The sequence below is a fragment of the Myotis nattereri genome, assembly GCF_964212035.1.
Source record: "Myotis nattereri genome assembly, chromosome: 16".
Taxonomy (NCBI): Eukaryota; Metazoa; Chordata; class Mammalia; order Chiroptera; family Vespertilionidae; genus Myotis; species Myotis nattereri.
The window spans coordinates 4,783,592-4,795,606 of NC_138091.1; the positions used below are offsets into that span (position 1 = coordinate 4,783,592).

A 12,015-nucleotide genomic window follows, 5' to 3' on the forward strand; every position below is an offset into this window, starting at 1 on the left:
AACATCGATCAGCTGCCTCCTGCACACGTCCCACTGGGGATGTGCCCACAACCAAGGTACATGCCCTTGACTGGAATCGATACCAGGACTTCTCAGTCCGCAGGCTGACGCTCTATCCACTGAGCCAAACCGGTGCTGGCTGACTGGTTCTTTTTTATGGTTTCTATGTCCATTTTCCTGCTGCTGAAGTTCTCACTAAGTTCTTTGAGCATCCTTATAACCATGTTTCTTGAACTCTATATCTGATAAATGGCTTGTCCACATTTCATTTAGCTTTATTTTCTGGAGATTTTTCCTGTTCTTTCATTTGGGGCATGTTTCTTTGTCTCTCCATTTGGGCTACCTCTTTGTGTTTGTGTTGGTGTATTAGGTAGATCTGCTATGACTCCCAGTGATGATAGGGTGGCCTTGTGTAGTAGATGTCCTACGGGACCCAGTAGTAAAATCTCTTTGATCACCTATGCTGGGTGCTCCAGGAGTGTCCCTTGTGTAGGTTATGTGGGCCGTCCTGTTGTAATTGAGTCTTCATTGTTTTTGGCCCACTCATGCTTGGGGTCGACCTCAGGATGGCTAACTGTGAGGATCAACCCCAACCATGGTTTAGGGGTGCTGTGCAGGTGCTGACCTCACAAAGCAGATTCTCCACAGCAAGGTCTGATGCCTGCCAAGATCCCCCTTTGGCTATGTCTCTTGCGAAGCTTATTTGACCCTGCTCTGATGTTTTCTAAAGCTGGCCACTGTGTGTGTTGGTTCTGGACCCTCTTAGGATGGATTTGGGTGCATGTCAGTGTCAGATGTTGCCTGTCACTGGCCCTGGGCCACCTGTTTGGAGCTACAAAGTGATCCACATTTTGTGGCTGCCTCTGCTGGGCCTCGGTGTGTGTCGGAAGGACCAAGATGAGCACCAAGTTTGGTTTTTACCTGCCCAGGCCTGGGGGCAGATCAACAAAATTCCCAAGGACCCCTGAGATTCACCTCCATCTGCCTTTGCCTGCATGGTGCCTATTAGGTTCAGTTACAGAAAGAACCTCTGGCAGGATTCAGGTTGCATGAGGCAGGTTCTCAGTGAGTTACCAGGTAATGGCGAATGGTGTTCACCAGACTGATGCAGGTTCAAACTCCTTACCAGTGCTGGGTCTGAGGCCACTCAGCAGAAGTCCCAGGTTGCACCAAGTCTAGCTGCCACCAGTTGGGTGCCCACATACCTTTGTGGTGGGCGAGGTCTCAGGGAGTTATCAGGATGAGGCCAGCAGAGGTTATCAGGCCCAAACAGACCATGATTTGGCCATGAAGGGAGGGCTCTGCACCCGTCAGGGGGGTGAGGGAAAATGGTCATGTCCCAGAGCCACACAACTCAGTCTGTCCCCAATTCTGCCTGCACCTCATGGAGCATCCGAGTTTCTCAGGGTGGGGCCATCAGGAATCAGGAAGGTGGGCTGGTGGGAGCCTGGGTGTTGGGGCCAGTGGATCTCCTGTGAGGGGGAGGTGCCAGTGTGCTCATGGGAAGGTGGGGAGAAAGGGCCCCACCCCAGAGCCACATAACTCAGTCACTGATACCCTTTGAGTCTGCCTGGACCTCCACACCACAGGCCTAGTCAGCTGACTCCCTCGAAGGGCATGAACTTTGCAGGGTGGGGCAACAAGGAATTTGGAGGGTGGGCCTATTGCATTCCTCAAGGCTGAAGTCCTAAAGAGGGGAATTCTCCACCCAAGAAAGATGGCATCTTTGGTGTGGGAGAGGGACTCAGCACAGGGATCCTGGTGGCTATCCCTTCAGCTCACCCCCCGGAGTCACAAACCCCAGTCTCTCATCACACAACTCTAGTACGCTCTGCCTTCCCTCTGCTGGAGCTCAGAGTGAGTGGCTGTGAACAAAATTTTGTGTACTTGGCCTTTTAGAGGGCACCTGTGTCTTTATCATCTCTCCCTCGTGAAGAGAAATCCCTGCTGATTTTCACAGCCAGATGTTATATGGATGCTTCTTCTGGCTCTGGTGTTCTGGGCTGGGGAGACTGGCATGGGCTTGATACCCCTTGCCACTGAAATATCCCTCCAGAATCCCAGCAGCAGCCTGTGGGAGCAGCATCCTTTTCACATCTACGTCTTTCCTACCAGTCTTCTTGTGGCTTCTTCTATAAATCCATGGCTATAAGACTTCTGTTCAGCTAGTCTGCAGTTGGTTATTCAGGTTGATTGTTCCACATTTTAGTTGTAATTCCAGTTTGGTCCTGGGAGAACATAAGAGTAGCTTCCACTGACTCTGTGGCCATCTTGGATCGTCCTCTGTAATATATATGTATCATGACATGTAAGCTTATTCCAGGCATAAATTAGATTTTTATTAGGAATTTATTATAACTAAGAGTCATTTTTTCAGTATCAGGAAATCTGCTGTCCCAGGCTTGCTGAGACTGCAGTGGTCAGGACGATGACTCCTCAGCCTCCACCCTATAGAATAAGGCAAAGTATCTGGTCTTGAGGCTCAGCCTTCATTTTCATCCCTGTGTTCACCAGTCAACTTTCCAAATATAAGATATTACTGCACCCTCATGTTTCCTCATGCTCCTGATTTTTTCACTCCTCATTTATCTCTCCATAGCTCCCCAACCCATGCCCCCGAACTCCTCCTTCACACCTCTGTGAACCCACCTCCCAAGCAGTTCCCATCCTGACCTAGAAGGCTCTGGAACTTCTGCCCCATAATCTTTGATTCCCCTCTCTCCTCACGCTCTCTGAGTGATTGTATTGCTCTGCCTCTGCCCTGATTGAAACACAGACCTCCCTGAGAATACCTGAGAACACCTGAGCCCACTGGTTTTTGAAGGGCCAGACCATGCCTCCTCTTCACTCTTCTCCAAATTCTTGCTTCCTTAAGATTTCAAACATTTGACTTTACCCACCTCCACACACCTGTATATGCATTGACTTTCTTATTCACTGAAGCCATCACTCCCAGTGATGCAAAAAGTGTCCCTCCATGTGCATGAATGGCTTCCACATCCACATGCATGACTTCGGCCTCTCTGTTCACTCCACGGCGCCACTAGGGCTGCACAGTCCACATCGGGGTACTTGGTGACCCTGCCTCTACTCCATGCTGACCACCCACCCTCACATCCTGACCTGGTCATTATCAACCACCCCTGTTCTCTTGTCAGAAACTCCTCTCCACCTAGGCTTTCTAATTACTCCAATAAGAGAAGTCTCTGACCCCCATAAAAATCCCCTGTCTATTGGACCTACTAGTTTCTCCTAACCTTGCAGCTCTCTCTTTCCTTTACCTCTCTTCATAATCATCTTAGATCCCATGATTCAGCATCACACACACACACATACACACACACACACACACACACACACACATCCCTGCCTGTCCTCACAGACAACTTTCTCTCTTCCTTCCAGAGAAAACCCTTTAGACTTTTCTCTACTGAACCAAACTGTAGTCCCTCTTCTTTCTTCCCTCTTTTTACAACAGAGAGCTTGTTGCTATCTACGCCAGGGTTTCTCAGCCTCAGCACTAATAATATTTGGGGCCAGATCACTCTATTGTGGGGCTGTTCTGTGTATTACAGGATGTTTAGCAGTATTCCTGGCCTCTAGCAACTAGGGGATGCCAGCAGCAAGCCCAGTTGTGACACCAAAAATATCTCCAGATGTTGCCAAAGACACTTTGTTGGGGGTGGGGTGCAAAGTGTCCCTGGTTGAGAACCACAAGTCTAGGTTCATCATTCCACCTGGTACCTCCCTCTCACATACGTACAATACTCTCAGGAATCATTTGGTATAAAATATCTTTTCTCTCTTGCATAGTCAGCGGCCCCCTCTCAACTGGATTCTTTTCATAAATATTTAAACATACTGAAGTTTCTGCCACCTTCAAAAATATCTCCCCCAACACTTCCACCCTCAGACACCAACACCTCTCTTCTCCTGCCACATCTTGCCAGAGATGGTTATTCTCCCTGCCTCCATATCTCTTTCCTCATTTGATTCTTACTCCCTCAAATATGACCCATTCTATCCTGTAGCTTTCATTTAAGTGACTTCCCTGTCAACACATGCAGTGGACCTTCTTAGCTCGACGTAAGGCACACGGGAGGAAAACCACATAGAGCAGTGGTTCTCAACCTTCCTAATGCCGCGACCCTTTAATACAGTTCCTCGTGTTGTGGTGACCCCCAACCATAAAATTATTTTCGTTGCTACTTCATAACTGTAATTTTGCTAGTTATGAATCGTAATGTAAATATCTGATATTCAGGATGTATTTTCATTGTTACAAATTGAACATAATTAAAGCATAGTGATTAATCACAAAAACAATATGTAGTTATATATGTGTTTTCTGATGGTCTTAGGCGACCCCTGTGAAAGGGTCGTTCGACCCCCAAAGGGGTCGCGATCCCCAGGTTGAGAACCGCTGACATAGAGGGAAATGAAGATGCTGAGTTTGGCCTTGACCCCGTTGGGTTCCAGGGGTCTCAGAGGCACCTAGAGGAGGTGTTAGTGGATATTGGGGCAAGGAGGGCTGGAGTGACAGGAAAGGTCTAGACGGGGGCATACATGCCTGGGCCGCTGGCGGCATATCTAGAGGATACGGTGTGTGTGCATGTATGTGTGTAACAATGCTATAGGTGTGATGAGGTCCCTTGAAAAGTGGGGTGGTGGCGTCTAGAGGGTTCTTTTTGAACTTTAGGGTACTTCAGAATGACGATAAAGGGCTTGAAAAATGCAGATTTATGAGACCCTTCCCCAGAGTTGTTAGTACAGTACAAACGGAATAGCTTGCATGGCTAGGAGAATTTGCATTTCTACCCGGCTACCAGATGATACGGAATCTATTGGTCCGAGTGCCACACTGTGAGAACCACTGATCTAGCGTAAGGAGAAGGGGGACCAGGGCTCGACTGGGGCGCTCCAACATTTATTAAGCCGTGAGCAGAGGTGAGACCTTGAGGGAGACAGGAAGTTTGGAAAAACAAAGGACCACCCCAGCCTGCTGATGGAGAGCGGCCGCAGGTGAAGATGCAGCGGTCCCAGGACTACATCTCCCAGACGGCCCCGCGCCGGCTCGTGCCCGCCCCCTGCAGGCGGCACCAGCGGCGCCGGGAGCATCCCTGTCACTTTTCGCGGAGCATCCCTGAGCGCGGGAGCCGAGCGAGGCCGGTGAGTGGGCGCCGCGCTGGCCGCCGGCGGCTCTACGCCGCAGCCTCGTCGTCTTCCCGGGCCGGCGGGCAAGCGCGAAGCCCGGGGTCCGGACGCGGGGGCGCAGGGCTGTCCCTGGGAGAGGGAGGGCGGGCAGCGGTGGGCGCCGCGGCGGCCCCGGCTCCCCAACCTTCCCCGACGCCCTCTTCTCCACCCTCCCGCCCGCCCGGCGGGTTCTGCCTCCAGCCCGGGACGAACGTCCAGCCCCGTCCTGCCCACCCAGCCGGGGGCGCGAGGCCGGGCCGCAGGTGGCAGCGGCCGGTGGGCGTCCTCTCCGCGCCCGCCCGTGGTTTGGCGCAGGAGCCCAGGACCGAGGACCAGGGGACTCGCGGCGATTGCGGCCGGAGAGGCGCCCCCGCCCTCGCTGTGGTGGGACAGGTGCGTGGGCGCACCAGCCGGGGCCCTCAGCCCTCCTGGGGTGTCCGGGGTGCGGTGTGATGTCCGCGATCCAAGCCTTGGCCGGCCCGGGAGGGGCGCGGGCTGCGCCCCGGGGTCAGCGGGGTGCGCGGCGCCGAGCCCCCGGCGCGCTCTGGGGACCTGGACGTTGGTGCTGCGAGGCTGTCGGGAGCGTAGGAAAGCCTCCTTCTCAAATGCCTTGGAAGCAAAATTCGTTTTGTGTGCTCATATTTTAAAGGCAGTGTGACCCGAATGCCTTAGTTTTACTCTGTGGAGCTGCGTTTGCCGGTGCGCACGTTTATGTAATGAGCCGTTCGCGGCGGGGAAGGTGCTCTCCTCGCCCTCTGCCGGGGGCTGTGTCGGCGGGCGGCGGGCGGCCCTCAGCGACTGCGCCAGCTGCAGGCGGGAGATAACGTGTTTTAGAACAAATTTCGGGTTCGGAAGATTTTCGTTATCCAGTTTCAAATACGATGTCATGTCAACGCTAAGATGTGGGGGAAGGGCGGGCAGGAGCGTGCCAATCCTAGTGTCTTGCTCCACAGAGAAGACCTTTCAGGGCGCTCGCGCAGAGCCAGCGCCTCTAGCTGGGGAGCCAGCACCGGGCGCGCGATGAGCTCCCGCGGAAACTCCGCCGGTTGTAACAGTTTGTCAGTTGATTTGTTGGGCTGTTCTAGGCAGACAGTCCTGTCTTCTACTAAGAAGCAATAGTTACCTCTTCCTAACATTTGTGCTTCTCATTTCTTGTCCTCCAACCACCACCCTCTCTACTGAGTTGCCCATTAACGTTAAGTAGGATATTTTTGTTTTAGGCTTGATTTTAGGGGAATGCTCCCACTGTATCTTCATTAGTATATTCTTTGTCATATTAAGTAAGTTTCCATTTATGTCTAATTACTAAGAATTTTAAAAGTCAGGGTTACGTGTTGATCCCCCCCCCAATGCTTTTACATAATATGTATTGATATGACCATGTAGTTTTCTTCTTAAAATTATTAAATAGGTGATTATACTTGCTAGAGAGTCTATCTCTAAAATCCTAGGATAATTTAAAATGCTCTATTAGGTTGTATGATAGATTCAAGTCGCTAACATTTTATTTAGGATTTTGGTATCCAGTCACCTCCCATTCGGCTTAGCTCTTCAAATTAAACATTATTGCTGTTATTGTTATTTTCTAAGTCAGTAATTATTAGCTTTAATTACCTGTTTACTATTTTCTTCATTCCCTTTTTTTTTTTTTTTTTAAGAGAGAGAGGAAGGGAGAGGGAGAGACAGAAAGAGAGAAAACATCAGTGTGATGTGAGAGACACATTGATTGGTCGGCTCCACACACGCCCTGACTAGGGCTGGGTATTGAGCCTGCGACCAAGGTACGTGACCTTGACCAAAATCGGACCCAGGACCCTTCACATTTTCTGTTTCTTCTTGATTCAGTCTTGGAAGACTGTATGTTTCTAGGAATATATTCATTTCCTCCAGATTGTCCAATTTGTTGGCATATAGTTTTTTATAATGTTTTCTTACAATCCTTTGTATTTCTGTGGTGTCTGTTGTCACTTCTCTTCTTTCATGATTATATTTATTTGGGTCCTCTCTCTTTTTTTCTTGAAGAATCTAATTAAAGGTTTATTTTTTTTTCTTTTTTCCTTCAAGGAACCAGTTCTTTGTATTGTTGATCTTTTGTATTTTTTTTACCCTATTTTGTTTATTTTTTCTTTGATTTTTATTATTTCCTTCCTTCTACTTATTTTGTTGTTCTTTTCTATTTCCTTTAGAGATAGGGTTAGATTGTTAGAGTTTCTTTGTTTCTTGATGTAGGCCTATACTGCTGTGAATTTCCCTCTTAAGTCTGCTCTCACTGTGTTCCATAAATTTTGGGTCATTGTGTTTTCATTTTCATTTGTCACAAGGTATCTTTTGATTTCTTTTTTCACCTCATTGTTAACCCAGTCATTGTTTAGTTGCATGTTCTTACTTAATGTTTGTCCTTTTTTTGTTAATCCTCACCCAAGGATATTTTTTCCATTGATTTTAGAGAGAGGGGAGAGAGAGAGGAAGAGGGGGAAAGAGACAGAGAGAGGACACATTGATTGGTAGCCTCCCGGACGTGCCCCGACCTGGGGCCCTGGATTGAACCTGCAACCTAGGTACATGCCCTTGACTGGAAATCGAACCTATGACCCTTGGGTGCATGTGCCAATGCCCTGTTAAATGGGGCATGATCTCCCCCGTGAGTGTGCAGAGGGAGTGTGGTGTGGCCCACGAGAGAGGAAGGGTGAGTGACAGACCACAAGTCCAAAGGGGACTGTTTAGGGCAGGCGTCCCTGCTGCTAAACAAATCACCGTGAGAAATGAGAGGTGACCCTCCGGACTGGGCGTCCCCAATCCAGAAGGACCCAAGTCACACGGCCGAGGAGGCTTCTGGCCCAGCGCTAGGACTTTTGAGACGAGAGACTTTCAAGAAGTCAGTGAGAGAGAGTGGGCAGAGGACCTGAGACGAGGGGAATTGTGGGACGTCCTCACCTAGAGGAGACGGGCCGGTGTGGGATGGAGGGTCCGCGATGGAGGAGGAGAGATTCCCCATCCGCGTCCTCCTTGGCTGGTTCAGGAGGGCCCGTAAGGGAGGGAGGCCTGATCGAGGCCGGCAATCGAGTCACCTGAGGAGGATTCGGAGGTAAGCCCAGGTTGAGCTGCCACTGCCTACAGCTCTCCAAGTAGCAAACTCGGGGTGACCGAAGCTGGGGCAATGGCCCCCCATTCCCGTGGAACCCTCCCAGGTTTCGGCACCAAATGTTAGGGTTGCCAGAAGAGGAATGCACAAGTCCAAACTGGTAAGGGATGATAAATGTACTAGAGGCCTGATGCACGAAATTCATGCAAGGGGCTAGCCGTGGGCAAACTACGGCCTGTTTGAAATGAATAAAACTAAAAAAAAAAAGACCGTACCCTTTTATGTAATGATGTTTATTTGAATTTATATTAGTTCACACAAACACTCCATCCATGCTTTTGTTCCGGCCCTCCAGTCCAGTTTAAGAACCCATTGTGGCCCTCAAGTCAAAAAGTTTGCCCACCCCTGGCTAGGCCCATGTAGCCCCTCACCACCTTGGCTTCGTCTGGAAGGTCATCTGGAAGGATGTCTGGATGGTCGTTCTGCTGTTCGGTCTAATTAGCATAATAGCTCTTTATTATATAGGATTAGGTCATCTGGACATCAGATGGGCTGAGCCCTCAAATGGTGCCAGCCCCCAGAGACAGGGAGTCAGGTTTTTTAAAGGACTCTAGGTGGGCTTTTTCTGGGTGGAGGATTCTCTGTGCAGGTCCGAAGCTCTGAAGGGGAGAGATAATGGTCTAAGCAAGTGGAATGTCCATTGTGAAGTGGCCTAAAGGGGAGTTCCCAGGGGCGGGATATCGATTCAGTTATTTGATCAGACCTAACACTAACCACTTGATAACACTGGCCAGGGCTATTAGTCTTTTTGCTTTTGTTAAGTGTGGTAAAATACACATAATATAGAATGTATCACCTTAATCATTTTTTAAGTTCACTAGTGTTAAGTATAGTGACATTGTTTGTAGTCAATCTCCAGAACTTTTCTGTCTTGCAGAATCGGATCTCTATACCCATTAAACAGCAACAGCTCCTGGTATCACTATTCTACTTCCTGTCTGTGTGATTTTGGCTACTTAAGTACCTCATATAAATGGAATCATAAGTATTTGTCTTTTTCTGACTGGCTTATTTAAGTGAGCATAATATCTGAAGACTCATTCATGTTGTAGCACAAAGAATATATGTACTTGTAAATGTAATAGATATTAAAAGTTGTCCTTCATAGAAGTTATCAATATATATCCTAGTAGCAAAAATGCTAATTTCCTTACATTCTCACTAACATGGTGATGTTAACATGCCATGCTGATAGGTAAAATATATTCATAATTTTAATTTGCATTTCCTTTATGAAGAGTGAGGTTGAGCATCATATATGTTGAAGAGCAATCTGTATTTCCTGTGAATTGTGTATTGCCTTTGCACATTTTTCTTTGGGGTTAATGGTGTTTTTTCTCTTGGGTTTGTAGGAATCCTTTACATATAAAAAATCACTCTTTCTCTGGATATGAGTAAATGTATCAGTTCACTCAGTGGTGTTTATTTAACTGTGTTTGTGCTGTGTTTAAGTATTCAGAAAGATTTGGTTTTATGTAGTTGATTTTTTTCTTTAATAGCGCTTGCATTTTCCTATTATAAACAGAAAAACCTTCCCCATTCTGACTGTAGAGATTCTCCTGTGTTTTCTTTTGCTGGTTACTTCAGGTTCTTCTTTGAAGTATTTGGTATTGCTGGAGTCTTTTTTGGTATAAGGATTAAAGCAGGGTGCTCACCTGTACTTTTTCCAGATGCCTGTGCAGCTGTCTCACACCATTTATTGAGTCCATCCATCCTTTCCTTTGGAATACCAGCTTTATCAGTATATTAAATTCCTGCATGTGTTTGGACCTAGTTCTTTTTTTTTTTTTTAATTTTTTTTATTCTGTGGTTCATCTGTTTGTCTATGTACCACTATCAAAACTTCAAAAAATCTAGACTTATAATATATATATTTGTTGTTGTTGTTGTTGTTGTTAATCCTCACCCGAGGATATTTTTTCCACTGATTTAGAGAGAGTGGAAAGAAGGGAGGGAGTGAGGGGAGAGAGACAGAGAGACAGAGAAAGGAGAGAGAGAGAAAAAAAACATCGATGTGAGAGAGACAAATCGATTGGTTGCCTCCTGCACATGCTCAGACTGCGGCCAGGATCCAACCAGCAACCGAGGTACATGCCTTGGACCCAGAATCGAACCTGCGGCCTTCAGTGTGTGGGCTGATGCTCTAACCTCTGAGCAACACGGGCCAGGGCTAGGCTTATAATATTTTTTTAAATACTAATTTAATAAAATTATTTTGGAGAGAAGTCATGTTGAAATATTTTAGTAATATCTTCACAGTGATGTTCTGGATGATTCTTCTGGGGATAATCTGCTCATTGTTACTTGATAGGATTACTTGCTTTGAATTGATTTTGCTGGTGGAACTAAGGACTTTTGGTTGGTTATTCTACATTCTCTTTCCCCTGCTCCCCAGCGATATAGGAAACGAATACAGATTGGAAGAGGAAACTCGGATTTCCAGTAGCATTTCCATCCACTGCAATGGTTGCTCTATACATTTCTCAAATCAAAGATACAAGGAAGGGTACTTGTCCCCTCTGAGAGGAAGGGCTCCTGTGAGCCTTCTTCTGCCCCCACCAAAAAGCAGCTCTTTTTAGCTCAGTTACAAAAGAAAGAAGTCCTGTGACTTTGTGATTAAAAACTTCTATCAACCCTCCCCCCCCAAATATGTGCAACTTAAGAAGGTGCAACAAACCGTTTAAACCCATATACAGCAGCTGCTCAAACACCTTTTACCCGGTCCAGTTTGCAATTCAAAAAAAATTTTTTTTCTTGGTTGCAATTTTTTCCCCCTCTTCATTCGCAACTGTGAGAAACAGTGACCAGCAGTCCCCCAGACACACATTTGCTATAAAGTTAAAAGCTGCCAGGAAAGAAAAAAAAAGAGCAACTCTTGTTCCAAATGACTTAAAAACTATTTTAAGCAGTTTAAAAAGCAACCGGTAAAAACCCTCGAGCATATTCACGGATAAGAAAAAGCTAAAGGAGTTCATCACCACCAAACCAGCATTATATGAAAAGCTGAAAGGTATTCTTTAAGAAGAGGAAGAAGAAAAAGGAACTCTTACCATTTGCCACAGCATGGATGGAACTGGAGAGCGGATAAATACCACAAGATCTCACTTATTTGTGGAATATAATGAAAAACATAAACTGATGAACAAGGACTGATCCAGAGACGGAGAGGCATTGATTGGACTGTCGGGCCTTGGAGGGAAGGTAGGGGAGGGTGGGGGCAAGGGGGAAGGATCAACCAAAGGACTTATATGCAAGCATATAGGCCTAACCAATGGACACGGACAACGGGGGGGTGGGTGAGGGCATGAGCCAGGGGGGGGGGGGGGTAGAGGGTACACATATGTAATATCTTAATCAATAAAAAAAACCAAAAAAACCCTCGAGCATAAAATATGAAATATGATTTTGGTTTAAATGAAGAGCTAAGTCTCCTTGTTGTTTACAGTAAAAAACACCAGCTGAACACTCAGTTTATGCCGTTCAGGTGGGGGTTAAATAAACGGAAAGGCACTGTATGGCAACTGCAAGAATGAAACCCACGAGACCTGCGCATCACCACCATCAGTATTGCAAGGAATGTAAAAAAAGCGCTTTTAATAAATAAATCTAGATGTAGGCATCGTGTCAATACCTTCTGGAGACATAATTGTTGTTCTGGACTATTTTGACACTAATTCAGG

At 47.1% G+C, this 12,015-nt stretch overlaps 1 protein-coding gene across 1 annotated transcript in view; it reads left to right on the plus strand.

Moving 5' to 3' along the window:
- Positions 1-5,125: 5,125 nt before the first annotated feature.
- Positions 5,126-12,015, plus strand: part of SPECC1 (sperm antigen with calponin homology and coiled-coil domains 1) — a 247,101-nt gene continuing 240,211 nt past the window's right edge. Inside the window, exon 1 of the mRNA XM_081110787.1 lies at positions 5,126-5,169. The gene's annotated coding sequence lies outside the window, so the exon portion shown is untranslated. The remainder of the gene's footprint in view (positions 5,170-12,015) is intronic.